This window comes from Bubalus bubalis, chromosome 1, assembly GCF_019923935.1.
Source record: "Bubalus bubalis isolate 160015118507 breed Murrah chromosome 1, NDDB_SH_1, whole genome shotgun sequence".
Classification (NCBI taxonomy): Eukaryota; Metazoa; Chordata; class Mammalia; order Artiodactyla; family Bovidae; genus Bubalus; species Bubalus bubalis.
Window position 1 is genome coordinate 88,410,783 of NC_059157.1, and position 26,232 is coordinate 88,437,014.

Consider the following 26,232-nt stretch of genomic DNA (forward strand, 5'->3'; position numbering starts at 1 on the left):
GCTATAATACCAACAATATAAACAAAGTCTTCTTGTCTTTGAGCTGATTTTATGGCGTCTCCCTCCCCAATAAGATTTTAGTCCTCAGAGAAGTTATCAGCCCAGTGTTTCTGATAGCTTAGAGGAGTTTTCTTCTTAGGAAATATTTTATTGCAAATATTTAGGCCAGCACCATAGAAGGTGCTGCTTTTATTAAAATAATACAGTACAAAGTGTAATAAAATGAAATGCTTTTATTAAAATCTGTGCAGCCCTTTAGTGTGTAAGAATCCTTCATGTCTTAAGGGATAGAAGAGGCAAAGATAGGGAATATGCGCATATTCTATGTTCAGCACAGAGCCAAAGAATTAAAAAATCAGGTTTCTTTTTTTTAATTCCCTGGTTTGTTTTTATGGATAATATAAAGCTGGTATAAGATTAGATCATGTAATATATAATTATTATAGTATAATAAAGTTATAAACTGCACTTAAAATGGAGAAATGGGTTATCTTGGTGCATTTAGACAAGAGCAATGAGTTGATCCAGTTCCAGATGGATTTCCAGCTGCTTTTCAGCAACAGCAAGTAATTTAATTCATAATTTTATTTAATTGACAGTCTCCGCAAGTTATAGGACTTTTTTTTTGTGAATGATTTTGGTGAGATAGAGAATACTGCTGTCAAGATCCTTTTGATAGTTGAAGCCAATATCTCAAGTAAATGTCAGAGTAAGTTAGCTAATCACTCTTGTTTGATCCCAGCTATGCTACAATTAGATTAGAAATAATTGGATTTTTTTCTTAAGCAGGATGTTAAGGGATATGTGGAATTTCTGATGATTGAAATATCTGTAAATGTTTTGCAGGCCTGGAATATTTTTCGAGGACAAAACTGGCCCATCTACTGCAAAAAAACCTGAAAAGCTTCCCTCTATTTTTAGAGTTGGTGTGTAGGCCTCCTCTGCTTTAACTGTAAATAATGCAATTATATTCTTCTTACAGAGCTTCTACCCAAGGTCTCCACCTATGACCACCAATATTCCCGTCCACGCACCTTTTATAATAACATTCCTCAAGCATGGTTTTTATTACAGAAATTTTTTTCTGGTCAAAAATCCAGAGAATTCCTCCCACAGGTCTTTGAAGTTTTCTGCTCTCTCCTGTTGCTCATTTTTTTTTTTTTTTTTTTTACTGTTCCATTGGCTCCTGCAGTCGCTGCAAGCCTCCCTGTGCTGCAGGTTGTGAAGGCCTTTAGAACTGGTGCCCTTCTCCTTCCACTCCCTACCCACCCCATCCAAACTAGATGATAACCTGCCTTTCCAGCTTCATGGCTGATAAACTGCCTGACTCTGAACACATTGCCTAACTTCTGTGAAGATCACTTTCTTCTTCTCTAAACTTGAATAATGCCCACATCACAGTTATGATAATTAAAAAAGAAAGCACATGCAAATAGTTCAGTATAGGGCCTGCCAAATACCTAACATTTAATCGATATTGTTACATTATTATTATTATAACTCTTATTATAGCTATTATCATAACTCTTGTTCATTGGATAGTTAAAATTTGACTTTCTCCAGAAAGTCTTTCTGTTTGGCCTTCTCTGGTTCTAATTTTTTTTTTTTTTTAACCAGTCTGAGTCCTTTTAGAACCTAACTTCACTTTCAGTTCATGACTTCACTTTCAGTTCAGTTCAGTTGCTCAGTTGTGCCCGACTCTTTGCAACCCCCTGGACTGCAGCACGCGAGGCCTCCCTGTCCATCACCAACTCTTGAGTTTACTCAAACTGATATCCATTGACTCGGTGATGCCATCCCACCATCTCATCCTGTGACTTCACTTTGGACTCTATTTAATCTACTCATGTTGTTATATTCTTTAGTTTTCATTGAACAGTAATAAATATTTGGACATTTTTTTTGCCTTTCATGTGCCAGGCACAGTACTAATTATAATACAGACCTCCATGGGCATACAGTGGAGGGATGCAGTGTGCAGTGTGTGTGTGTACACATGTGTGCATGCATGCATGCTTCAGGTGAGGTTGGGAGATCAAAATCTGTTGATTGAGTGGCACTGTGATTTTTCAGAATAAACTAGGGTTGAGAATAAAAACTACTCTGTTCAGATGTCCATTAAAAAAATGAACTTCTGTTCATCTTTTTCTGTAGTTTAAAAAACATGATAGTGGACTCTGTGGGAGAGGGAGAGGGTGGGAAGATTTGGGAGAATGGCATTGAAACATGTAAAATATCATGTATGAAATGAGTTGCCAGTCCAGGTTCGATACACGATACTGGATGCTTGGGGCTGGTGCACTGGGACGACCCAGAGGGATGGTATGGGGAGGGAGGAGGGTTCAGGATGGGGAACACATGTATACCTGTGGTGGATTCATGTTGATATTTGGCAAAACTAATACAATTATGTAAAGTTTAAAAATAAAATAAAATAAAAAAAAACATGATAGTTATATCTTGAAACATATGTTCTTGAAACACTTTACATATATTTTCTTTCTTAGAATCTTCTCTATCCTCATCTCAACATGGGTAGAGGTAGAGAGGAAGACTTTCTTGAAGAGCGGAATCCCAAAAGCTGCCTCCGATTTATGGCAGTTTTCATGAGAAGATGATGAAAACATTTCATGAGAAAATGATGAACGTTATTTAACATAATATATATTTGATATTTGATCTCTCATTTTTAATAACCTAAGTGTTTGAAAGAAATGTGAGGGAGTTCCCTGGTGGCCTAGTGGTTAGGATTCCAGGCTTTCACTGCCATCGCCCAGGTTCAGTCCCTGGTTGGGGAACTGAGATCCTGCAAGTCACACATAGCACAGCCAAAAAAAAGAAAAAGGAGATGTGAAGTATTATTTGAGACTTCTGAAACCTGGATTTCTATATGAAATTTGAGAGTGGAGAGGGGCTTCAATAGGACAGAGATATCCAAGGAAAACAGTCCACAGGACTACTATAAATTCATAGCCTTGAAACTTCCAGTACCTCCCTATTACATTTCACACTCAAGAAAGGCACAGCTTCCTCTTCTATAATTATGTGCTTGATAATTTTTATGTACAATTTGATTAAGATGTGATTTTTGTTTCCTTTGCAGTTAAAGTTTGGCTTCCTTTCCTCCTCTCTGCTCCCCTTTCTTACTTCTCTTCTCCTCCCCACTCCCATTTTTAAGACATCATTCAATTTTTAACACATCAATATATTATTCAGAGATTCTGCAATTGTTGTTCAGTCACCAAGTTGTGTCTGACTCTTCACCACCCCATGGACTGCAGCACGCCAGGCCTCCTGGCCCCTCACCATCTCCCAGAGTTTGCCCAAGTTCATGTCCAATGAATTGGTGATGCCATCCAACCATCGCATCCTCTGTCACCCTCTTCTCCTTCAGTCTTTCCCAACATCAGGATCTTTTCCAATGAGTCAGCTCTTCGCATCAGGTGGCCAAGGTATTGGAGCTTCAGCATCAGTCCTTCCAGTAAATATTCAGAACTGATTTCCTTTAGGATGGGCTGGTTTAATCTCCTTGCAGTCCAAGGGAGTCTCAAGAGACTTCTCCAGCACAACAGTTTGAAAGTATCAATTCTTTGGTGCTCTGCCTTCTTTATGGTCCAGCTCTCACATCTGTATATGACTACTGGAAAAACCATAGCCTTGACTATATGGACTTTGTTGGCAAAGTGATGGCTCTGCTTTTTAACACACTGTCTAGGTTTGTCATTGCTTTCCTGCCAAGAAGCAGTTGTCTTCTAATTTCATGGCTATGGTCACCATCCCCAATGATTTTAGAGCCAAGAAGAGGAAATCTGTCACTGCTTCCACCTTTTCCCCTTCTATTTGCCATGCAGTGATGGGACTGGATGCCATGATCTTCGTTTTTTTAATATTGAGATTTAAGCTGGCTTTTTCACTCTCCTCCTTCACCCTCATCAAGATACTCTTTACTTCCTCTTCGCTCACTGCCAGCCTGAATTTTAATACGAGGAGCTGATGATTTGAGCCACAGTCAGCTCCAGGTCTTGTTTATGCTGTCTGTATAGAGCTTCTCCATCTTTGACTGCAAAGAATATAATCAGTCTGATTTCGGTATTGACCATCTGGTGATGTTCATGTGTAAAATTGTCTCTTGTTTTGTTGAAAAAGGGTGTCTGCTATGACTGGTGTGTTCTCTTGGTAGAATTCTGTTGGCCTTTGCCCTCTTCATTTTGTACTCCAAGGCCAAACTTGCCTGTTACTCCAGGTATCTCTTGACTTCCTACTTTTGCATTCCAGTCCCCTGTGATGAAAGGGACATCTTTTTTTGGTGTTAGTTGTAGAAGGTCTTCTAGGTCTTCATGGAACTGGTCAACTTCAGCTTATTTGGCATCAGTGGTTGGGGCATAGACTTGGATTACTGTGATGTTTGCCTTGGAAACAAACCAAGATCATTCTGTCATTTTTAAGGTTGCACCTAACTATTGCATTTCAGACTCTCTCGTTGATTCTGAGGGCTACTCCATTTCTTCTATGGGATTCTTGCCCACAGTAGTAGGTATAAGGGTCATCTGAATTGAATTCACCCATTCCTGTCCATTTTAGTTCACTGTTTCCTAAGATGTCCATGTTTATGTACTCTTGTCATCTCCTGCATGACCATGTCCAATTTACCTTGATTCATGGAATTCCAGGTTCTTATGAAATACTGTTCTTTACAGCATCAAATTTTACTTCCATCACCAGACACTTCCACAACTGAGCTTATGCAATATCTGATGTTAAATGTCTGACTTATATTTAATTCTAGGAAATCCTATGTATTTTTACTGCATAAATATATTTTCTACCAAGTCTGAGTGGGGTCCGGTGTATTTTAACTCTGTCTTTTGGTGTTGATCTCTCTTGCTTAGAAATTAGGCAATAGGATAGAAAACTCCCTAACCACAAGAGTTTAAAATTCTCAGAGGAGAATTAGATGTGAAAGAAAAAACACTGGAATATACTTGAGCTGTAATTAGCCTGAAAATGGAATGTGTGGCAGAGGTCCCCAAGAAGGCTAGGAAAACAGGGCAGAGCAAAAACTGTTGTAGCTCATTTCTGGCACTGTTTTGGGAAGCCTGTGCCCTTATTGTGGGTCTGTGGTTTTCAAACAACTTTTTTTAAGTCACCCAGAAATTTGCCTCTAGAAATCGTCGATCTTTTAGTTCAAATATATTTACTCTTTGGCCCTTATATTTTTCTCATTATATGTGTGTTACTTTGACATTTCCATTTATACACCAGCCCCTGGGAGTTGAACATCTCAGGTAAACTGACCACTAGAATGTCTGAACCAGCAGGGCTGAGGGGCTGACTCTTGGGTTGGGGCTTCTCCCAGGTAAAGCTCCTTTCTGAAGTTACACCTGGGCTGTCAACACCTTTATGTCTTGGACAGCACCAAGTTCTCTAAAAGTAAAGCTCTTATGGAAATTCATCATCCATGCAGAGGAGCATACAAACCATGTACATATGAAGCGAAAGTGAAAGTCGCTCAGTTCAATTCAGTTGCTCAGTCGTGTCCGACTCTGCGACCCTATGAATTGCAGCACTCCAGGCCTCCCTGTCCATCACCAACTCCCGGAGTTCACTCAAACTCACGTCCATTGAGTCGGTGATGCCATCCAGCCATCTCATCCTCTGTCATCCCCTTCTCCTCCTGCCCCCAATCCCTCCCAGCATCAGAGTCTTTTCCAATGAGTCAGCTCTTTGCATGAGGTGGCCAAAGTACTGGAGTTTCAGCTTTAGCATCATTCCTTCCAAAAAACACCCAGGACCGATCTTCTTTAGAATGGACTGGTTGGATCTCCTTGCAGTCCAAGGGACTCTCAAGAGTCTTCTCCAACACCACAGTTCAAAAGCATCAATTCTTCGGTGCTCAGCTTTCTTCACAGTCCAACTCGCACATCCATACATGACCACTGGAAAAACCATAGCCTTGACTAGACGAACCTTTGTTGGCAAAATAATGTCTCTGCTTTTGAATATGCTATCTAGGTTGGTCATAACTTTCCTTCCAAGGAGTAAGCGTCTTTTAATTTCATGGCTGCAGTCACCATCTGCAGTGATTTTGGAGCCCCAAAATATAAAGTCTGACACTGTTTCCACTGTTACCCCATCTATTTGCCATGAAGTGATGGGACCAGATGCCATGATCTTCGTTTTCTGAATGTTGAGCTTTAAGCCAACTCTCTCACTCTCCTCTTTCACTTTCATCAAGAGGCTCTTCAGTTCCTCTTCACTTTCTGCCATAAGGGTGGTGTTATCTGCCTATCTGAGGTTACTGATATTTCTCCCGGCAATCTTGATTCCAGCTTGTGCTTCTTCCAGCCCAGCGTTTTTCATGATGTATTCTGCATATAAGTTAAATAAGCAGGGTAACAATATACAGCCTTGATGTACTCCTTTTCCTATTTGGAACCAATCTGTTGTTCCATGTCCAGTTCTAACTGTTGCTTCCTGACCTGCATACAGGTTTCTCAAGAGGCAGGTCAGGTGGTCTGGTATTCCCATCTCTTTCAGAATTTTCCACAGTTCATTGTGATCCACACAGTCAAAGGCTTTGGCATAGTCAATAAAGCAGAAATAGATGTTTTTCTGGAACTCTCATGTTTTTTCCATGATCCAGCGGATGTTGGCAATTTCATCTCTGGTTCCTCTGCCTTTTCTAAAACCAGCTTGAACATCTGGAAGTTCAGGGTTCACATATTGCTGAAGCCTGGCTTAGAGAATTTTGAGCATTACTTTACTAGCGTGTGAGATGAGTGCAATTGTGCAGTAGTTTGACCATTCTTCAGCATTGCCTTTCTTGGGATTGGAATGAAAACTGACCTTTTCCAGCCCTGTGGCCACTCCTGAGTTTTCCAATTTTGCTGGCATATTGAGTGCAGCACTTTCACAGCATCATCTTTCAGGATTTGAAAGAGCTCAACTGGAATTCCATCACCTCCACTAGCTTTGCTCGTAGTGATGCTTCCTAAGGCCCACTTGACTTCACATTCCAGGATGTCTGGGTCTAGGTGAGTGATTACACCATTGTGATTATCTTGGTTGTGAAGATCTTTTTTGTACAGTTCTTCTGTGTATTCTTGCCACCTCTTAATATCTTCTGCTTCTGTTAGGTCCATACCATTTCTGTCCTTTATCGAGCCCATCTTTGCATGAAATGTTCCCTTGGTATCTCTGATTTTCTTGAAGAGATCTCTGGTCTTTCCCATTCTGTTATTTTCCTCTATTTCTTTGCATTGATTGCCAAGGAAGACTTCCTTATCTATCCTTGCTATTCTTTGGAACTCTGCATTCAGATGCTTATATCTTTCCGTTTCTCTTTTGCTTTTCGCTTCTCTTTTTTTCACAGCTATTTGATAGTCACTCAGTTGTGTCCAACTCTTGATGACCCCATGGACTATACAGTCCATGGAATTCTCCAGGCCAGAATATTGGAGTGGGTAGACGTTCCCTTCTCCAGAGGATCTTCCAAACCCAGGGATTGAACCAAGCACTCCTGCATTGCAGGCAGATTCTTTACCCGCTGAGCTATGAGGGAAGGCCATGTACAAATAGTTCAATACATTTCCTCCCAAGAAGCACACTTGTGTAACCTGCCTCCAGGTGAAGAGGCGGAACATAGCCTGCCTTCCGGGAGTGCACGGAGCACTCTAACTTGATCACTGCTCACCTCCTACCATGTAACCACTACTCTGACTTTCACCACCATAGGCTATCTTTTTTTTCTCTTTCTCTTTAATTTTAAATGGCGTCCATGTGTTCTGAGTGACTCTAGGATGTCAGAAGGGCTTGCCAGGTGATGCTAGTGGTAAAGAATCCTGCTAATGCACAAGACCTAAGAGACACAGATTGAATCTCTGGGTTGGGAAGATCCCCTGGAGGAGGGCATGGCAACCCACTCCAGTATTCATGCTTGGAGAATCCCATGGCCAGAGGAGCTTGGTGGGCTACAGTCCACAGGGTTGCAGAGAGTAAGCCATGACTGAGCGACTTAGCATGCACGCAGAGAATCAGAGTTCCTCTGGCTCAGAGGAAGGACTGGGCATCAAGAGATGTGTTATGGGTTGAGTCGTGTCTCCCTAAAAAGACATGGTGAAGTTATAAGTCCCAGTACCTCAGAATGTGACCTCATTTGAAAATAGGGTCATGGAGATGTAGTGGTTAAGATGAAGTCATGCTGGAGTAGGGTGGCCCTCTGGTCCAGTGTGAGTGGTATCCTTATAAGAAGCATGTGTGTGAGGACAGAGACACAGGGAGAGCACCGTGTGAAAACACGGGGTTGGAGTGATGGCATCTATCAGCCACGGGGTGCTAAGGAGTGCCAGCAAACCACCAGAAACTAGCATGAGGCAAGGAAGTATTCCCCCCTACCAGGTTCAGAGGGAGCATGGCCCTGCCAGCACTTGGCATTTGGACTTCTAGCCTCCAGAACTGTGAGATAATACACCTCTGTTATTGTAAGCCACCACGTTTGTGGTACTTTGTTGCTGCAGCCCTGGGAAATGAACACAGAGTGTCTGTGGTGGGCCTGGTGCCTGAACCCTCCTGTCTCCATTCCCCAGATCCCCCCTAGGCCTTGGATCTGGAATTTTCCCTGTCTTGCCCCTGGCTGCTGCATGTCTGTGATGTGCCCATAGGAGGACAGAGTTTCATGGCAATGATATGGCTTTTTCTTTATTTCTCCACACTGTTTTTCCCTAGTGTTTTCAGACTGAACCAGTTTGGTTTCTTGGGATATCCCAGACCAAGCTTCGCACGTCATCTCTCTGTACTTCCCACCAGTGCCTCTCTGGCTCTCTGCTGTGGTGTCCTTAAGCCGTTCTCCCAGACCTGGCCTGAGCCACCTCCTCGGTCCAGTTGTCCCCAGTTACTCTGATTCACGATCATCTTTGATAGGGGAAAAAAAAAATAGAACTTTATGCTTTAAATGAAATCTCTATTTTTCAAATAGTACAGCATGCTGTAAATAAAGGTTTCATTTTGCTCTACTTTGACATATCAAAGGCCAGTTCTCATTTTAGAAAGTAAAAAAAAGCCCTCAGATCAAAAAACAGTCCAACAGTTAGGCTTCAGTTAGTAAGAAGGGACTAAGCAGAGGGTAGCAGATGACAGAGTGCTTTTTTCTTCAGCAAAGGATTGGGTTTAGACTGCCTGACAGTAACTTCTCTTATTCTGGGCTGAGTTTATGGGGTAAGGGGAATGGTAAGAACCATACTGTTTTGAAGTCCCCAGGGTGACTTCACATGCCTGGGCCACTTGCTTTGCCCTTCTTTCGTACTCTTGTTTCAGGACCCAGAGATTTGCTGGGGACATTTGTCTGGAATGCTCTTGGCACAGACTCGCCCTTCACCTTACATGTCCACAGCCTAGCGTGGTTGCAGAGGGCATGTGCCTGTCACGGCCCCTGCTTTCTGTTCAGAAGTCACTGCTTACTGCTAGTAACACCAGGGGAAGCCACCAGACATTTAGAAAAATCACAAAGGTGGGGAAGTTTGAAAAATTTAAGCAGTTCTACTTTTGGTTTCTGGCCTCTTGCTGATTCTCATTCTCTTTATAACTAGTTTCTACTGTTCATACAATATATTTTGCCCTTTGAGGGGGAATGCAAAAAAGTTGCATGTTTTAGGCTTCTATTTTTTTTTCTATAAGATACATATTACTTAATTGAAAAACAAGAAAGTAAGGCACTTTGAAGTTATAGTTTGGAAAAGGAAATGGCAACCCACACCTGTATGCTTGCCTGAAAAATCTCACGGGCAGAAGAGCCTGGCGAGCTGCAGTCCACGGGGTCTCTTAAGAGTCAGACACGACTGAGCAACTAAGCACGAAGCTATAGTTAAGAGGTCAGTGTGGGGCAAAGGTTATGTTTGGTATGTCTGTGTTTTTGTGGACTTGCCTTTAGAGCATCTGTGCTCTCAGACAGTTTTTTTCCCCCCTGAGATTTTGTGCCATGTGATAGGATGGGCAATAGGGTATCTGTGTTGGATGGATAAATGGATAATTGAGCTTCTCCATTTGCTTGGCCAGTTATTTCACTGAACTACTGGTAGGATGAATTTTAGTTGAGTTCTGAGCTGCCTCCTGAAGCCTGGAGGTTTACCTAAGCCCAGGGGGATTTCTTGGACTGGAGACCAGGAATCTAGAAGTGATATCCCCTTGGCTCTGGCCTGTGAAATGTGCTAAAACATTTTGGCTAACTGTGACCATGGAGCTGACTGCATGGTAATCCCCAGTGCACTGGAGTTACTTCTTTCATTGGAAACCCAGCTTTGTTTACCTTCTTAGGAATGTTCAACACTTCCTTGGAAATCTGCTAAGAGAGGAAACATTTCTCCCCCCTCTCTTCAGAGAAAATACTCTTTTTTGAGTTTCCTTTACATCTTCTAGACTAGGGTAGTTTGTTTATTTTTATCTACACCTAGCCTTGTGGAATCTTAGTTCCCAAGGATTGAACTTGGGCCATGGCAGTCAAAGTGCAGAGTCCTAACCACTGGGGCCACCAGGGAACTCCTGAGACTAGGTTATTTTAGCGTGTAAAGACTGCAGCCATTAGTAAACATTTATTCATATTTTAAAACATCTACCTTTGGAGGTTTTCTCAGATTCTTTATATAAAGTGATATTAAAGGTAGAGGAATGCCATTGATAAGTCTTCACTTATTTGTAGACTTGACTTCAGTTTAGCCTGGATAATAAACTTTGTTACAATATCCTTGAACTAAACATTTCCATTAATGTAAATAGATCATTGTGTATGGTCACACTGTTTATGGGTCTAAAGACTTCAGGGTGAAAGACTTGGTGTTTTATTACTTTGCTTCATTGTCCACTTTATCCATCCTTACTCTGGTACATGGGAGTACCTCCTAATTGCTCGATTCTAAAGAGAAATTTGATTATCTTTCTGTGGGGTAGTGTCTTGGATTATTTTCTGCCTAAAACACTGAACAAAGCATTCCAGGGAAAGCTTTGGTTTGTTTACTTGCTCAAGCACTCAGAGTTTTCTGCCTAGTCACTGTGGTTATCAGAAAAAAGAAAGTGGTTATAAGAAGACTATTTTCTGCATATGCTTTTTCTTCAATATGTTTTGTTTTCAACAGAATGATTATAGATTTACTTTACCTAGAAATGTATTTTCTCATTTAAAATACTATTAACTTTGCATTTTCAAAGAGTCATCAGTTCAGTTCAGTTCATTTGCTCAGTCGTGTCCGACTCTGCAACCCCATGAACCACGGCATGCCAGGCCTCCCTGTCCATCACCAACTTCCGGAGTCCACCCAAACCCATGTCCATTGAGTTGGTGATGCCATCCAACCATCTCATCCCTCTGTTATCCCCTTCTCCTCCCACCTTCAATCTTTCCCAGCATCAGGGTTTTTTCAGATGAGTCAGTTCTTCACATCAGGTGGCCAAAGTATTGGAGTTTCAGCTTCAACATCAGTCCTTCCAATGAATATTCAGGACTGATTTCCTTTAGGATGGACTGGTTGGATCTCCTTGCAGTCCAAGGGACTTGCAAGAGTCTTCTCCAGCACCACAGTTCAAAAGCATCAATTCTTCGGCACTCAGCTTTCTTCACAGTTCAACTCTCACATCCATACATGACTACTGGAAAAACCATAGCCTTGACTATACAGACCTTGGTTGGCAAAGCAGTGTCTCTGCTTTTTAATATGCTATCTAGGTTGGTCATAACTTTTCTTCCAAGGAGCAAGCGTCTTAATTCCGTGGCTGCAGTTACCATCTGCAGTGATTTTGGAGCCCCCCCCAAAATAAAGTCTGCTGCTGTTTCCCCATCTATTTCCCATGAAGTGATGGGACCAGATGCCATGATCTTAGTTTTCTGAATGCTGAGCTTTAAACCAACTTTTTCACTCTCCTCTTTCACTTTCATCAAGAGGCTCTTTAGTTCTTCTTCACTTTCTGCCATAAGGGTGGTGTCATCTGTATATCTGAGGTTATTGCTATTTCTCCCAGCAATCTTGATTCCAGCTTGTGCTTCTTCCAGCCCAGCGTTTCTCATGATGTACTCTGCATATAAGTTAAATAAGCAGGGTGACAATATACAGCCTTGATGTACTCCTTTTCCTATTTGGAACCAGTCTGTTGTTCCATGTCTAGTTCTAACTGTTGCTTCCTGATCTGCATACAGATTTGTCAAGCGACAGGTCAGGGGGTCTGGTATTCCCATGTCTTTCAGAATTTTCCAGTTTGTGGTGATCCACACAGTCAAAGGCTTTGTCATAGTCAAAGAGTCATACCTGGTATGTTAAATATCTAGGTATTTTTAAACAGCTTGAGTTATCAAAATTTATGCTTTAGAAAAAAGACTATGTGGAAATGAAATTTGAATTTTAAAGTATTTCTAGCAGTTTGTAGGGATTCCCTGATAGCTCAGTTGGTAAAGAAACCACCTGCAATGCAGGAGATACCTGTTCCATTCCTGGGTTGGGAAGATACCCTGGAGAAGGGAAAGGCTACCCACTCCAGGATTCTGGCCTCCATGGGTTCACAAAGAGTTGTTGGTAAGATTATCTTAGTAAACTGCTTTCTTTTAGATTGGAAAAAAAAAAAAAATTGGCTCCAAAATGACATTTAGATCTCTGAAAACAGCCTAAATATCTGCTGATAGGGAATGGAAAGACTTGTGGTGCAATTGATTAATAGGATACTGTACAGAATTTGAATGAATCAGACCTTTATGCATTGGTATGGATGGATCTCTGAGCCTGAAGTGTAGAGTGAAAAAATTCAAATTTCAAAACATTCTGTATTTCGTATGTAAATGTTAAACCATTACTTAAAACAGTATCATATACCATGTATGTGTGTACATGTATGTGAATAAAAAGTAGGCAAATTCATGATTGTGGTTGGATCCCAGAGAAAAAGAGGAGGGTAGGGAGAGGAGCACAAATCTCCAGTAAAAAAGAATCCCTGAGAAGATAATGGTTATCTTCATTAATGGGTTTGTGAGCATTTGGTATATTAACATTTGGACTTCTGTTAGTGCTTTTGTAATGGAAAAACTTCATGTACTATTTCCTAATGAAATAGGTTTCAACCTAGGAATCTTACATTTATCAAAACTCTGGGAATGAAGATTTTCCAGTACATCCATATTTCAGTATGTCATTCTGTGAAAAATGAAAATTGGCATAATGAATCTTGAAGATGAGGAAGGCTTCAAGTTGATCTGGTTCCTTGAAAGATAGAGTAGCTGATGGGTTCAGAATAAATAGACCAGCAGCAGATTACCTCGCCAAACCCTGGCTCGACATCTAGCTTTGAGACACCCTGGACAAGTTAACTTCTCTATGCCTCTCAGTCTCCTCATTTACAGAATTAGAAAAACAGGGCCAACTCAGCACAGAAGTCGAAATGTTAATATACCAAATGCTCACAAAGCCATTAACCAAAATAACCATTATCTTCTCAGGGATTCTTTTTTAATGGAGATTTGTGTTCCTCTCCCTACCCTCCTCTTTTTCTCTGGGATCCAACCACAGTTGTGAGGATTCTGTGAGTTCATGCATGTGGTAGGCCTGCAACAAAGATTAGCTCTTACTTTCATGCTCACTTTTGTTAGCAGCAGCCTCAGTCACAAATGCCATTTCCTTTGCCGGGAATGCTTTTCATTTTTACCCTGATTTCATCTGTTTACTTCTCAGAGGAGTTCTCTGTGAATTTTCTCAAATTCCTCTGAGGCTCTCTGTCCTCCCCTACCTAGATTAGTGCCTTGTCAGATCACAGTTGTAAATTTAATAATTACTACATAGTAATAACACCAAATAATATTACTTAATAGTAATAACAACTGCTTGTTACTTTTTCTGTCTCTTCCTGGATTGTAAACTAATTTTCTTCTTCACTACTGTGTCTTTGGTGCCTGGAACAGGGTCTGGCATTGGGAAATTGTTTTTTGTTTTGCTTTTTAAAATTGATTTTTGGCTGTGCTGGGTCTTCGTTGCTGCACAGGCTTTTCTGCAGTTGTGGGGAGCGGGGGCTACTCTTCATTGCTCTTCATGAGCTTCTCACTGAGGTGGCTCCTCTTGGTATGGAGCACAGGCTCCAGGGCCTGTGGGCTTCAGCAGTTGCAGCTCCTGGTCTTGAGAGCACAGGCTCAACAGTTAATACTCACGGGCTTATTTGCTCCTTGGCATGTGGGATCTTTATGGATCAGGGATCCAACCTGTGTCTCCTGCATTGGCAGGCAGATTCTTCACCGCTGAAATACCAGGGAAGCCCAGAAATTGGTTATTGCCTAAATCAGCAAAGTTATAGTAGAGGTGAAAACTTCCATAGTTAATTTAACCAGGAAATGAGTTGACTCCCTTTGCCTAGAGAATTAATTTAGCTTGCATTCGGAAGTAAATCTAGGATTATATGATTTAATAAAAATATATATCACATGTATGATGGTTTCTTTGTAACAATAATTATAAGATACCCCAAGTTAAGATTAACATCATATTTGTAATTTGATTTTGGAGGATCCTCTGGTGGATGGTAAGCTGGAACATTTCCAACACTTTAGCCTAAAGATTTGATAGATGCTCTTCTGATTGTTTATCCTCAAGCTTACTTACTTTTTTCCTTTTAAAAAGAGCAAAAGGGGAATGAAACAGGAAATGATGCTTCTCAGGGAGCAGAATAAGCTTACATTCATTCAGAATATACTGATGTAATAAGTAGCTTGAGAAAAAGGGCTTTTGTAAATCAGATGAAATGTTACTTACAACTTTTAAGCAAACTATAAAACAATAAGCCCTTTGGAAAGGGGACTTACAGAGTAGGAGGAAAGACAGGAAGCTGGTTCCGTCTTAGCTGTGGGCTTATTTATTTTGGGAGAGAAACCTAAGAAGGATTTAAAATTTGAGGAAGGGCTGTGTGTTCAGATACTAGTATATTTCTCCAGGAAAGACGTCACTTAGGATTTTGAACTGATTAAAAGCCCAAGTTTCTTAGATAAGGAGAGAGCTAAGCAAAATCGGAGCAAGAAGGAAGCATTGAAGGGATTTTACCACCCAAATGGGGTGGAGGAGAGGTGAAATGTCAGGGCAGAGCCCTACATGGAAAAAGAAAACTACAAGTGTTGCCTTGGGAGTCTTCTGTCCGCATACCCCCACTTTGGAGACACATGATTTTTAATACAAATCACTAGGAAAAAAAGTTATAGCTATGTTTTATCTTATCCTACTTCTCTGTTAACTGTTGTATACGGAAATCATAAGTAACTGCGTTTTAAATGCTGAGCATGCCTTCATTCATTCACCGGGACACGCTTACTTTGCTGAACTTGGAGTAAAATTGTCATTTTTTAATTCTTTTTCTTTTTAAAGGAAGTTAAAAAAAAAAGTATTGTTTAAAATTGGGCAAAATTGGTTATTGCTTTAAAGTATCAGCTGGGGAGATATTGGAAGATACCAACCCATAGCTTTATGTATTTATTTATTTTTAATTTGAAGGTGTGTGCCTGCAAAATTCCAGTAATAACTACTTAATAGGTAAAATTTATTAATCATCTGCCCCCAAATCAGGGTTGGAGAGTACTTTTGAAGTCACGTTGTTAGAAAACTTTGGGAAATACTGGTTTAAGTAACATTCTAACACTTGTAACCACACTGCATTAGCATGGACATCACCTTGGAGCTTGCAAGAAATGCAGAATCTCATGACCCTCTGACCTTCTGACAGCAACCAACAGTTTAACAAGATGCTCAGGTGATGATAATGGACATTAAAGTTTTTAAGGACTAGTATACAAATCCATCCCAAGCAGTTTTTTAAAACAGAGTATCTTTAGCAACGAGTGACTCATTGCCCAGAAATGGAACCTGTATTATCTTTAGGTAACCTAAGCATGTTCTTCCATGCCAACTTCAAAGTTGTTAATTCCTTGAATTTTGCACTCACTGGCCTTGGATTAACCCCCACTAGCCTTCAGAACAAGGCTATACCTCTTTTTCATGAAGGTCATTCAGACTTGAGAATAGCCATCTTGTTTGCCTTCCATGATTTAAGCTTCTCCAGGTGTAACTAAATCCCCATCCTCTAGCTATTCCTGGTGTGACATTGTTTGAGGTTTCTTGCCTAACCTTCCAGCTTCAGATTTTTGATCGCTTCTTGACTCTAGTAGATAGTAACTAGTATAGGTTGAAGACAATAGAAACCCAGGAGTTGTGCTTTCTATACATTTAGGGAGAATGATTCTGAGGCACAAGTTTATCATTATCTGCAATTTCCTTAGGTTCAAAATTCTGTCTCATGGTGGAGACTTCTATTATCATAGAATTAGGATAGAATAGAATGGTGGTTGTTTAGTTGCTAAGTTGTGTCTGACTCTTGCAACCCATGGACAGTAGCCTGCCAGTCTCCATTGTCCATGGGATTTTCCAGGCAAGAGTACTGGAGGCAAGAGATCCAGGGGATCTTTCCCACTCAGGGATTGAACCCTGGTCTCCTGCACTGCAGGCATATTCTTTACCAACTGAGCTACCAGGGAATTCCCTAATAGAACAGAATAGAAGTCTTCTATTATAATTGCCACTAAAGAGCACCACTTTGCTTTTGTTCTGATTTCTAAATGCACAAACTGCTTAGCACTTCACAAGTGAAATGTATATTGAAATATATGAAAATAAGCATTTTCTGTTTCTCCATAAATTTTGAACTTTAGAGAAAAAAATTCCATGCAGTCCACAACTCAGCATATCAACTGCTTTCTTTTTTCCCTCTTTTGCAGTCATGAGTCACTACACATAACATCTCACATATGGAAATGTACTCAGCTTTTTAAAACTTTATTTGGTAGAATCTAAATATTTTTCATGTTACTCTATGATTTTCATAATTAGGTATAATCATTTTCTTATTGTAGGATATTAGAGTCATAAATGAGTTCTGAAATAAATATTTGCTCTATTTTTAGTGGTTTTGTTTTTGATATTTGTTTCCTAAGAGTTTTTATAAAAAAAAAAACAAAACACTTTCTACTAACACAAGAAATACAGAACATGCAGGGTTTTATGTTTTATTTGTTTCTGTATCAGAGTTTTTAGTCTTGTATAAGAAAAACGGTAGCAGGAGCAATTTGAGATTTTTTTCTTCCAAAGTTTTTTGGAGAAAGTAGCCTACCACACATTGTTAAAGCAGTTGCTGTTCTCACTAACTTCCCACCCTTCCTTCTGGATATTTTTGTTCTTGATCTCTCCTCCTCCTCCTGTCTCCCTTCCTCCCCTTGCTCTTCCGAGTTTTCCAGCAGCTCCTTCTCTCACCTCTGCATTGAACAATAAAGCTGTGTGTATGTGTAGAGAGGAGCTGAAAAAGGAGACAGATGGTTCTTTCATTACCAGGTTGCTCCGGATTGAGTTGGATCTGTTATTTTTTTCAGGGAGACTGAGCTGGATCCCGTGGATAACCAGTCATGAGCTACAGTCATGTAGTACATGCAGCCGGTTTTGCTGTTGGGTTTCTTTGTTTTTGGTAATCACGTCATCCTGTGGAGAATTTAGGGAGGGGCCTGTAGTGACTTTACTAAAGTAGCGTTTTCATTAAGACTTTTCTTTTTAATGGCTTAAGATTTTTCTTGGGTTGCTGAGCCATCCTTGTAAGCATGCTGAATTTGTGTTTTGTTTCAGCACTTGGAAGTGAAGAAGCAGCACAACCTCTTATCTTGGATAATTTCTAGTGGACAGTATAGCAGCAGCCTTCTGGGCCTCCGGTGCCCTTACCACATTCTACACCCTTACGAACAGAAAGGACCTCTGGGAAACAGATTCCTAAAAGTGCAGGTGAGCAAAAGCACCAGGACTGTCATCTCAGACTTCTTAGATGTTTGAACACTTGAAATGTTCTGATACAATTCTTATACCATTTAAACTGACTTTATTGGTATATAATTGCTTTACAATGTTGTGTTAGTTTCTGCTTTAATAACAAAGTGATCCAGCCATCAGATCAGATCAGTCGCTCAGTCGTGTCCGACTCTTTACGACCCCATGAATCGCAGCACACCAGGCCTCCCTGTCCATCACCAACTCCCGGAGTTCACTGAGACTCAGGTCCATCGAGTCAGTGATGCCATCCAGCCATCTCATCCTCTGTCATCCCCTTCTCCTTCTGCCCCCAATCCCTCTCAGCATCAGAATTTTCTCCAATGAGTCAACTCTTCAGCCATATGTCTACATATATCCTGCTTTTTGTGAACCTCCCTCTCACTCCACTCTCCATTCTACCCCACCCTCTATCCCACCCCTCCAGGTCAGCACTGAGCACCAAGCTGAGCTCCCTGTGCTTTACAACAGTTTTATGCTGGCTGGTGACTTTAAATACCCTCTCCTTCTCTGTATACAGCTACCTATTAATTTATCTCTTACTAGTTTAACATGTAGCCAGAGGGCCTTTGAAACTATGTTATTATGTAACCAGTGACTCTTTCAGTTCAGTTCAGTCCAGTTGCTCAGTCGTGTCCAACCCTTTGCCTCTCCTCGGACTGTAGCACTCCAGGCCTCCCTGTCCATCACCACCTCCCCGAGTTTACTCAGACTCCTGTCCATTGAGTTGGTGATGCCATCCAACCATCTCATCCTGTCATCCCCTTCTCCTCCCAATCTTTCCCAGCATCAGGGTCTTTTCAAATGAGTCAGTTCTCTAGCATATCCCAAAATTGAGCTATGAAAGCTTTAGTTATTATTTTTATTCTCAATCTTAATGGCCTTCTTTGGGACTGTTCTAAACCAACATCAAAGTGAAAGAGTAAGTAAACTGAAGTTACAACTAGAATATTACATGCATCACAAGTGCTGTTCACCAGCTGTGTTAGAATGAACTCTAGTTCCCTCTCTGCCTTTATGCTACAATTAATAATATTCGCTCAAGTATTTTAATATAGTTTATAGTTATATTCTCCTTACATTCCTAGAATCCCATGTACAAATATACACCAATTTATAAATTTATTCTGAGAAAGCTCCGGAGCTCAAATGTCTACTAGGAATTAGCTCTGTGTTTTACCCATGAATCCATCATCTTTCTGATACGTTGAGATTTGTCAGAGAACTATTGTTCATCTAGCAAATTTGTCATCACTTTGTTTACAAATCATTTTGTGAAGGACACTTATTGACTGACAACATTGTCCTTTTTGGGTACTGGGGAGTTTGGGCATTTACAGTGGTTTGGGGATTTAGTCCTTGGGAATTTCTTGAGATCTTCATTGTTCACACCAAAATTATGAGTGGATTCAAAGCCTATCCCTCGTGTCCCAAGCCACTGGGCTTGCAGAACTCTTGAGCATAGGCTGGAGGTGGGGCTGGGTCTTTAGTTTCTTCCTGCCAGAATATTTATGTTTGGCTACGTTGGGTCTTCGTTGCTGCATTCAGGCTTTCTGTAGTTACACTGAGCGGAGGCTACTCTCTAGGTTTCTCATTACAATGGTTTCTCTAGAGCATGGGCTCTCGAGCACAAAGTAGTTGTGCCTCATGGGCTTAATTGTCTTAAAGCATGTGGAGTCTTCCTGGAACAGGGATCGAACCTGTGTCCCCTGCACTGGCAGGTGATTCTTAACCACTGGACCAGCAGCAAAGTCCCAGAAACATCTTAACTGAATGAAATCTGGGCTTTAAAGGGCTTCCCTTGTGGCTCAGTGGTAAAGAATCCATCTGCAGTGCAGGAGACATGGGTTCAATCACTGAGTCAGGAAGATCCCCTGGAAAAGGAAATGGCAACCCACTCCAGTGTTCTTGTCGGGAGAATTCCGTGGACAGAGGAGCCTGGCAGGCTACAGTCCATGGGGCCTCAAGAGTCAGACACGACTTAGCAACTAAACCACCATTGCTGGGCTGTAATCTCTTGGTGATTTGTGGAACTGCCTTTCCTGTCTGCTTATATATCTCCTTCTATCAAGAAGATGGAACTATTTTGAGTCTTTATAGCCTAACAGTGAAGAGCAGAGATTCTGGTGTGTGCCTGGGTTCAAATTCCAGCACTGCCACTTACCACTTGAACATCTGTGGGCATATTATAACTTCTCGGTGCTTTAGTGTCTTCATGTCTATGATAGGGGTGGCCTTTCTTAAGGGGTGGTTTTGAGGATTAAGCGAGTTATATACCCAAAGCATTTAGTTTTATTGCCCTCTGTTGCGTTGTTTCTTCTTCTTTCTCCATTCCCAGTCTAGGGCTGACAGATATTCAGCTCTTCATCCTTACCTTATTAGGATGAAGGTGTTAGGTGTTGCTGATTGACCCCAGCATTTGCTTTTGAGCCTCGAACATAGTATTTGAATCCTCAGCATTGTAATGGATCCAAATCAGAGTGTAAGATAAAAACTATTTTCCAAGTCAGATTATCTGTAAAGCTCTTGATTTCATTTCTTGCTTCAAGACATAAATTTGGGGTCGCACAGAGTCGGACACGACTGAAGTGACTTAGCAGCAGTAGCAGCAGCAGCTGATTACAAATCTAGGTTGTTTGGTTTTACTAGTGCTCGGAGAAGTTTTATTATGAAAAGCATAAAATGGTATGGCTTCTATAGCCAGAAATATGGTCTGAGTTTTGCTAATGATTTACATTATCTTAAATGCCTTTTTATTTTATAAGCAGATGAGTAAGGCTTTCTAATACAGATACTTTGAAATGTTTAAATGAATGTAGAGAAATAATAGCTAGCATACAGTAATGGAAGCTTAATTTTTTTTTTTCTTTTTGGCTTTTGTTGTACAATGTCATGAGTTCTGTAGTATATTTACAAGGATGTTATGAAGTTAGTTTTTTAGCGACATCTTGGTGTATGGGCAGCTGATACTTTATTAGTTTTAAAAGAAGAATTAAAAACAAGATTAGGAAAGTCCTTATCATGTGCCAGACATTCTTCTAAGTGCTTTATATTTACAACTTACATAGCTCTATAAGGTACTATCTTTATTCCCATTTTACAGATGAGGTATAAAGAGATTTAGAAACTTCCTAGGGTCATATGACTAGACAGAGATAGAACTGAAATTCAACCCAGGGGTCTGATCACCACACAGGCAACTTTAACACCCAATTGTGCTGCTACCTATGAAGACTAAATTGTATGAAGAAGATGAGAAGGAAGATGGAAGAACCAAATTAAAGATTCTTAAATGCCAGGCTAAGCGATTTTATGTGTATTTGGCAGACAATGGAATGCCACTGAAGGTTTTCCTGTGGGGCAGGTGACAAAATGCGAGCTGGCCTTTGGGGAGTTTATGCCAGCGAGCACGTGGGCTGGTTTAAAGGGAACATAGCTTAGAGATCATTGCTAGTGGTTTGAGAAGTAATGAGAACATGGGTTTAGGAACAGGATTGAGATAAGAGCTCAAGAACACCTGTATTTAGGTGTGGTGAGGAAGAAGAAAAAGGAGTTAGAAGCTCAGGTAGCAGGAATGAGACCCTGTGCCGCCCAAGGGAGGCGTTTTAGGGATTGAAAACTGTAAAGACTGGAGAAGACTGGAATGAAATGATGTTCAGTTCAGTTCAGTCGCTCAGTCGTGTCCGACTCTTTGCAACCCCGTGAATCGAAGCACGCCAGGCCTCCCTGTCCATCACCAACTCCTGGAATTCACTCAGACTCACATCCATCAAGTTGGTGATGCCATCCAGTCATCTTATCCTCTGTCGTCCCCTTTTCTTCCTGCCCCCAATCCCTCCCAGCATCAGAGTCTTTTCCAATGAGTCAACTCTTCGCATGAGGTGGCCAAAGTACTGGAGTTTCACCTTTAGCATCATTCCTTCCAAAGAACACCCAGGGGTGATCTCCTTTAGAGTGGACTGGTTGGATCTCCTTGCAGTCCAAGGGACTCTCAAGAGTCTTCTCCAACACCACAATTCAAAAGCATCGATTCTTCAGCGCTCAGCTTTCTTCACAATCCAACTCTCACATCCATACATGACCACTGGAAAAACCATAGTCTTGACTAGATGGAGCTTTGTTGGCAAAGTAATGTCTCTGCTTTTGAATATCCTATCTAGGTTGGCCATAACTTTTCTTCCAAGGAGCAAGCGTCTTTTAATTTCATGGCTGCAGTCACCATCTGCAGTGATTTTGGAGCCCAAAAAATAAAGTCAACCATTGTTTCCACTGTTTCCCCATCTATTTGCCATGAAGTGATGGGACCAGATGCCATGATCTTAGTTTTCTGAATGTTGAGCTTTAAGCCAATTTTTTCACTCTCCTCTTTCACTTTCATCAAGAGGCTTTTTAGTTTCTCTTCACTTTCTGCCATAAGGGTGGTGTCATCTGCATATCTGATATTTCTCCCGGCAATCTTGATTCCAGCTTGTGCTTCTTCCAGCCCAGTGTTTCTCATGATGTACTCTGCATAGAAGTTAAATAAGCAGGGTGACAATATACAGCCTTGACGTACTCCTTTTCCTAAGACTGCAGGGTTATTACTGTGTACCCACCATGGGCCTGGAATCAGGCTGAAGGAAAACCCACATAAAAATGTTCTCCTGAGCTGCCAACTCTGCTACTTATGAGTGAGGTCACTTTTGGCAAGTCTTTACTTTTTTTCTAAATCCTGTCTGCTTCTCTTGTTATGTGGTGACATAAGACCTTACTCTGCCTGAATGCCCTGAACTCTTGCAGTTTTTCTAGCTCCAAGATCTATAATACTTGGGTTCCAGTTGTGAATAGCAGTCATTGGAAATGTTGTTGTGATTGTTTGGCAATTCAGTTGGCCCTTTTAGGTAAATAAGCAGGTGATGAAGAATGAAGTGTCTGTCCCTTAGGTGTGATCTGAGAGGAATCCTATATATTTTCTCTGAGACTGTAAACAATATAGGAAAGAAAATGTCTGGGAATTTACAAAGGGACTGCAAACATCCCCTAGAATGGTGAGCAAACTTTTTCTCAAAGCCATTTATTTTCAGAGAGTCCCACTAGTTTGTTCAGACAAAATTCTGTTGATTAGAAATTTTCAAAGATCAAGCCCAAAGGACTCTTAAAAGTGGTAGTATGGAACTTAGAACGAGCTTCCAGTTCCTCTCAGACTGCTTTTTGTGAAGCCCTGATCCTCTTCATGGGATCTAATTCCTTTTTCCTTGGACCTTCTCCAGCAGTGCTTCTCAAACATGCAGATCACTGGGGAATCTTGTTAAAATGTGTATTTGACTCTGTGGATCAAGGAGTGGAGCTGAGATTCTGCATCTCTACCAGGTTCCCAGGTGATGCTGAAACTGTTAACCAATGAAAGTTCATGAGCATATAGTGAGGCCAGATAACTAAATGTCAGATTTTGGAGCAGAGAAAGGTTTATTGCAGGGCCAAGCCAAGAGAATGGGTGGCTTGTGCTCAAAACCCCTGACCTCTCAGTTTATTTGGGGGGAGAAGTTTTTATAGGTAAAATATGGGATGAGAGAGGCAGGGTGTGTGACTTTGTTCTGATTGGTTGGTGGTGAGGTAACAGGGTATGTTCCAGGAATCTTGTGCTGAGCCTGAAGTTACCATCTTATGCCTGGGTGGGATGCTGTGGTTTCTGCAGAAGAACTCAAACATGCATCAGTTCAGTTCAGTTCAGTCGCTGAGTCATGTCCAACTCTTTACAGGAGTGAGACCCTGTGCCACCCAAGGGAGGCGTTTTAGGGATTGAAAACTGTAGAGACTAGAGAGGACTGGAATGAAATAAAGTTCAGTTCAGTTCAGTCGCTCAGTCATGTCTGACTCTTTGCGACCCCATGAATCGCAGCACGCCAGGCCTCCCTGTCCATCACCAACTCCCGGAGTCTACTCAGATTCATGTCCATTGAGTTGGTGATGCCATTCAACCATCTCATCCTCTGTCCTCCCCTTCTCCTCCCACCTTCAGTCTTTCCCAGCATCAGGGTCTTTTCAAATGAGTCAGTTCTTCACATCAAGTGGCCAAGGTATTGGAGTTTTAGCCTCAGTATCAGTCCTTCCAATGAATATTCAGGGCTGATTTCTTTTAGGATGGACTGGTTGGTTCTCCTTGCAGTCCAAGGGACTCTCAAGAGTCTTCTCCAACACCACAGTTCAAAAGCATCAATTCTTCGGCTCTCAGCTTTCTTTATAGTCCAACTCTTACATCTATACATGACTACTGGAAAAACCATAGCCTTGACTAGATGGACCTTTGTTGGCAAAGCAATGTCTCTGCTTTTTAATGTGCTGTCTAGGTTGGTCATAACTTTTCTTCCAAGGAGCAAGTGTCTTTCATTTCATGGTGCAAGCACCATCTGCAGTCATTTTGGAGCCCCCCCAAAAAATAAAGTCTACCACTGTTTCCACATCTGTTTGCCATGAAGTGATGGGACCAGATGCCATGATCTTAGTTTTTTAATGTTGAGCTTTAAGCCAACTTTTTCACTCTTCTCTTTCACTTTGATCAAGAAGCTCTTTAGGTCTTCTTCACTTTCTGCCATAAGGGTGGTGTCATCTGCATACCTGAGGTTATTGATGTTTCTCCCAGCAATCTTGATTCCAGCTTGTGCTTCATCCGGCCCAGTGTTTCTCATGATATACTCTGTATATAAATTAAATAAGCATGGTGACAATATATAGCTTTGACGTACTCCTTTACCTATTTGGAACCAGTCTGTTGTTCCATGTCCAGTTCTAACTGTTGCTTCCTGAACTGCAAACAGGTTTGTCAAGAGGCGGGTCAGGTGGTTTGGTATTGCCATCTCTTTAAGAATTTTTCACAGTTTGTGGTGATCCACACAGTCAAAGGCTTTGGCATAGCCAATAAAGCGGAAATGATGTTTTTCTGGAACTCTCTTGGTTTTTCAATGATCCAGCAGATGTTGGCAGTTTCATCTCTGGTTCCTCTGCCTTTTCTAAAACCAGCTTGAACATCTGGAAGTTCATGGTTCACATACCGTGAAGCCTGGCTTAGAGAATTTTGAGCATTACTTTACTAGCATGTGAGATGAGTGCACTTGTGCGGTAGTTTGAGCATTCTTTGGCATTGCCTTTCTTTGGGATTGGACTGAAAACTGACCTTTTCCAGTCCTGTGGCCACTGCTGAGTTTTCCAAATTTGTTGGCATATTGAGTGCAGCACTTTCACAGCATCATCTTTTGGGATTTGAAAGAGCTCATCAAGCGTGCATAATGACGTATATTCCTTGAGGAGGAGCCAGGACACTGCCCTAAGGCTGCAGTGTTGTTTCTTGACTGCTCCTCCTTGTTTCTACATCCCCTCTCTGTCCTTATTAGCAACTGTTTGCCCTTTGAAACTCAGGGAAGGTCTGTTTCCTACAAACAGAAAGTGGGAGACACAGGAAGGATTTATACCAGGGAGGGCCCCATGGGGTCCTGCTGGTTTTTGAACCACACTCTGAGGAGCTGGGATCTAAAATGTTTCATTCTGCTTACCACAGAAGATAATCATACTCCTTTTGGAACAACGTAACTTCTCTCGCCAGACCAGGAGCTCTGTTCACCATGTCTTGAAGTAGAGCACACATCAGTAGTAAGTGTTCAGTACTAGTAGGGTAATAGGGTAATCTGTTCTTACCCATGTCAGTAATTTGTATGGTTCAGTGGCATCAGTAATTTGAATTGTTTATAGATACAGGATTTTCCTTTTAACTGAGAGATTGAAGCGAGTAATCTTCATATAAGTTAAGAAATACATTTACTATGTGACCCATGATAACATGTATATACCCAAATCCTCAATTTTTAGTGTAGTGATTCTGAAAACTGAGGTCTCTGTGCACCAGTGTCAAATTGAATCTGAGAGAAAGAGTTTTGGGTGAAGTTAAAAGGAAGAGCTTTATTACTTTGCCAGGCAAAGGGGAACAGAGCAGTCTTGTGCTCTGAAAAACTGTGTATCCCCTCCTGGAAGGGTTTGGTGAAGAATTTTATAGCAGTGGTCCAAGCGTATGGTTGCTGATAAGGATCTAGATGTGTGCAGGTCCTTCGCTTTTTTAACCTGGTCTCAGGGTCTCCTTTGTATCTGCATCCTCTTCCTTCCCTAATTAGCAACTGTTTGAGTCTGCTCTTTAAAACTCGGGGAAGGCCACGGAGGCTGGAGGGTGTTCCGTACAAACAAGGAAAGGGGTGGGGACACAGGAAGGCCTCTGTGCCCACGAGCCCACAGGGTCCTGCTTGGTTTCAGTAGCTGTATTTATATAATAGTAACTAAATGTCTGTTAACTGGTGAATTGATTAACTGTGATTATGGTATAGACATAAAATGGAAGCGATGTCATCTA

General features: G+C 41.3%; 1 protein-coding gene across 13 annotated transcripts in view; it reads left to right on the plus strand.

The window, feature by feature from the left end:
- ST3GAL6 (ST3 beta-galactoside alpha-2,3-sialyltransferase 6) overlaps window positions 1–26,232 on the plus strand; it is an 87,629-nt gene that overhangs the window by 6,777 nt on the left and 54,620 nt on the right. For 9 of the 13 annotated variants that reach the window (XM_006047798.4, XM_025282516.3, XM_025282518.3 and 6 more), the window contains exon 2: window positions 17,667–17,819. The exons of 2 other annotated variants lie outside the window; for them this stretch is intronic. The gene's annotated coding sequence lies outside the window, so the exon portion shown is untranslated. Of the gene's footprint in view, window positions 1–14,192; window positions 15,751–17,016; window positions 17,512–17,666; window positions 17,820–26,232 lie in introns of those variants that run through there. 2 more of the 13 variants (XM_025282502.3, XM_025282498.3) reach the window with 2 other exon arrangements.